Source organism: Orycteropus afer, unplaced genomic scaffold (assembly GCF_000298275.1).
Source record: "Orycteropus afer afer isolate SDZICR_OR568_19922 unplaced genomic scaffold, OryAfe1.0 scaffold00582, whole genome shotgun sequence".
In the NCBI taxonomy this organism is placed as follows: Eukaryota; Metazoa; Chordata; class Mammalia; order Tubulidentata; family Orycteropodidae; genus Orycteropus; species Orycteropus afer.
In genome coordinates, this window is record NW_006922169.1 from 1,281,057 (window position 1) to 1,284,543 (window position 3,487).

Consider the following 3,487-nt stretch of genomic DNA (forward strand, 5'->3'; position numbering starts at 1 on the left):
ACAAGTTATGGATAACATTTAAAAGAATGGGAATTCCAGAACACTTAATTTTCCTCATATATAGAACATGTACATGGACCATAAGACCACCATTTGAGCAGAGCAAGGGAATACTTTGTGGTTTAAAATCAGGAAACATGTGTGTCAGGGTTGCATCCTTTCACCATACTTATTCAATCTCTATGCTGAACAAATAATCCAAGAAGCTGAACTATATGAAGAAGAATGCAGCATCAGGATTAGAGGAATATTTGTTAACAACCCAACCTGCAATATGCAGATGACACAACCTTGCTTATGAAAGTGAAGATAACTTGAAGCACTTACTGATAAAGATCAAAGACTACAGCCTTCAGTACAGATTAAACCTCAAAATAAAGAAAACAAAAATCTTCACAACTGAATCAATAAATAACATCACGATATATGAAGAAAAGATTGAAATTGTCAAGGACTTAATTTTACTTAGATCCATAATCAACACCCATGGAAGCAGCAGTGAAGAAATTGTCATAGTGTAACGGGCAAATATGACACAAAAGACCTGTTTAAAGTATTAAAAAGCAAAGATGCCACTTTGAGGACTAAGGTGAGCCTGACTCAATCCATGGTATTTTTGGTTGTCTCATAAGCATGCAAAAGCTGTACTATGAATAAGGAAGACTAAAGGACTGATGCCTTTGAATTATGGTGCTGGTGAAGAATATTGAATACACCATGGACTATTAGAAGAATGAACACATTTGTCTTGAAGCAAGTATAACCAGAATTCTCCTTAGGAGCTAGGATGGAAGACTTCCTCTCACATACTTTGGACACATCACCAGTCCCTAGCTAAGAACATCATGCTTGATAAAGTAAGAGTCAGTGAAAAATAGGAAGACCCTCAAGGAGATGGATTGACACAGTGGCTGCAACTATGGGCTCAAGTACAGCCAAGATGCTGAGGAGTGGATAGTATTCTTGTGTGTGTGTGTGTGTGTTGTACATAGGGTCGCTATTGTTCAGAAACAATTTGATGGCACCTAAAAACAACAATATGCTTGGTGGTAAATATTTGTCCAAGAAATATGAACGTATAACTGCAGAAAGACTTACACACAAATATTCTTAGCAGCTTTGTTTGTAATACTGAAAAACTTAATAATACTGAAAAACAACAAAACAAGAAAAACAAATGTCCAGCAGCACGTGTTAGCTAACTAAATTACGGAGCTTTCACGTAGCAGGACGGTTCCTAACTGTGAAACTGTGAACCACTGACAAGGCCAGAATATGGGAGAATCTCCAGTGCATTGTGCTGAGTGAGAAAAGCCAGCCCACAGAGTACAGAAGGCATGATTGCATACTGTGACCTTTTACAGCAGGTGATACTAACCTATGGGGCTAGAAGCAGATCATGGGTCTCAGTTGTGTGGGAAGGTGGGTGAGTATAGAGGGCACAGGGAATATTCTGAGTGAAGGACGTCTCGGTATGAGTTGGTGTTACACTGGTCACGCATTTGTCAAATCTCATTCCGCTGTTCTCGTAGGAGCTATGCATTTATTCGATGTAAAGATATCTTAATGATGTTGATTTTAAAATAACTTCAACCATGTCATCATTCTGCTTCAAATTCTATGGTGGCTTGGCTTTGCATTTAATATTAATTGCAACCAGGAACTATATCGAGTCCCCCTTGCTGAAGTCTCTTGTGTCTGATAATCTCAGGAGAGAGGAAGGCTCTGCTTCCTCCCACCACACACTGGCTCACGCTGGATCCAAGGACACTGCCTGGAGCTGACTGGCCTCACTGCCACCCAAGGCCATCATGTCTGGACAAAGACAGTGCTCCAGAGCCATGGAAGTTCCAGGCCCCACGGGGGAAGTTCCTGGGTCTACCTGGGAAAGCTCTGGAGCAAGGAAAGGGAGGGTCAGTTAGCTTCCTCCATCCACTCATCCAGCCTTTCTTCATTCATTCATTTGTTCATCGACTGCTTCCTAAGCGTCCAGAGTTTTCAAGACACTGAGTTAGTTCCTAGGGACACAAAGATGAATAAGACCACGCCAGGGAGGAGTAAGTGGACAATTCTGAACTGGCACCGGGCTTCTCTCTCCTGGCCAGGTAGGTTCATTCACTCCCTGTTTCCAACAGATGAAAACTTTATACTGAACATGGTCAAATTTCTTTTCTAATCACCCCATAATGAAGCAGCTCACAAGATGAGTGAACAAACGAAGGTGGGTTTGTGTTTTTTCTTTTTGTTTGATAAGAATATCTCTGGGAGCACTCATGTCTCGGAGGAAACATCTGTGCCACGGCAAGGCTGAGTAAGAGCAGTGAGTAGATTGGCTTGCTGGGTGAGGGATCAGCAGGGTCTTCAGGGGAGCACATAGGCGACTGCCCCACCTCATTGGGTCCTTGTCTGCTTTGCTTGGAGCTCTGATGTGCCCATCCTACAAATGCCAAGGCAAGCCTAGCACCATGAAGCCTCCTCAAAGGCTGAAGTAGGAGCCCTACCTGCAAATCACCCTTTGAACTTCACTTGTTGTTGTTGTTGTTAGGTGCCGTTGTGTTGTCTCCAACTCACAGTGACCTTATGTACAATAGAATGAAGCACAGCCTGGTCCTGTGCCATGATCCCTACTAGACCTAAGCCCATCATTGCAGCCACTCTGTCAATCCATCTCATTGAGGGCTTTCCCCTTTTTCACTGACCCTCTGCTTTACCAAGCATGACATCCTTCTTCAGAGAATGGTCTCTTCTAACAACATGACCAAAGTAGGTAAGATGAAGCCTGGCCAGTCCCCCCTTCAAGGAGCATTCCAGCTGCACGTCCTCCAGGACAGATTCATTAATTCTTCTAGCAGTCCACGGTACCTTCAGCATTCTTCGCCAGCACCATAACTCAAAAGCATCAACTCTTCTTCGATCTTTCTTACTCATTGCTCCTCTGAACTGGTGGTGAGTATTTCAGCTGCACAGTCCTGGTTTTCTTTCAGGAGCTGAGAGAAACACTGTACCTTGACATACACCAACTTCAACCCTCCTTTCCTGCTTCCTGGCACTATAGAGGCTGGGAAGCTAAATGTCCATCTCCAAGCCTCTTCTTCAGAAGTCCCCGGGTGACATCAATGGTTAGGCTCTGGACTACCAGCCAAAGGATTAGTAGTTCAAACCCACTTGGATGCACCTTGAAAGAAAGACCTGTGGTCTCCTCCTGAAAGCACAGCTTTGGAAACCCTGTGGAGCACAGTCTTACTCTGCACACATGGGGTTGCCATGAGTCAGAATTGATTTGATGTCAACAATAACAACAAAGACTCTTCTGAAGCCGAGTGCACCACGTGACTTATGTGATAGCAGGTGGAACATCTTGCTGCTTCCAGTGGGCGAAGAGAGAGAGGGGAGGTGAGAGCTGGTGTAGGGAGGCCTGAAGGAACAGGTCCTGGGGTACCAGGAAGAAGGTGTAGAGGTCTGCCCATGTCTAGCCCCTAGTGCCCCA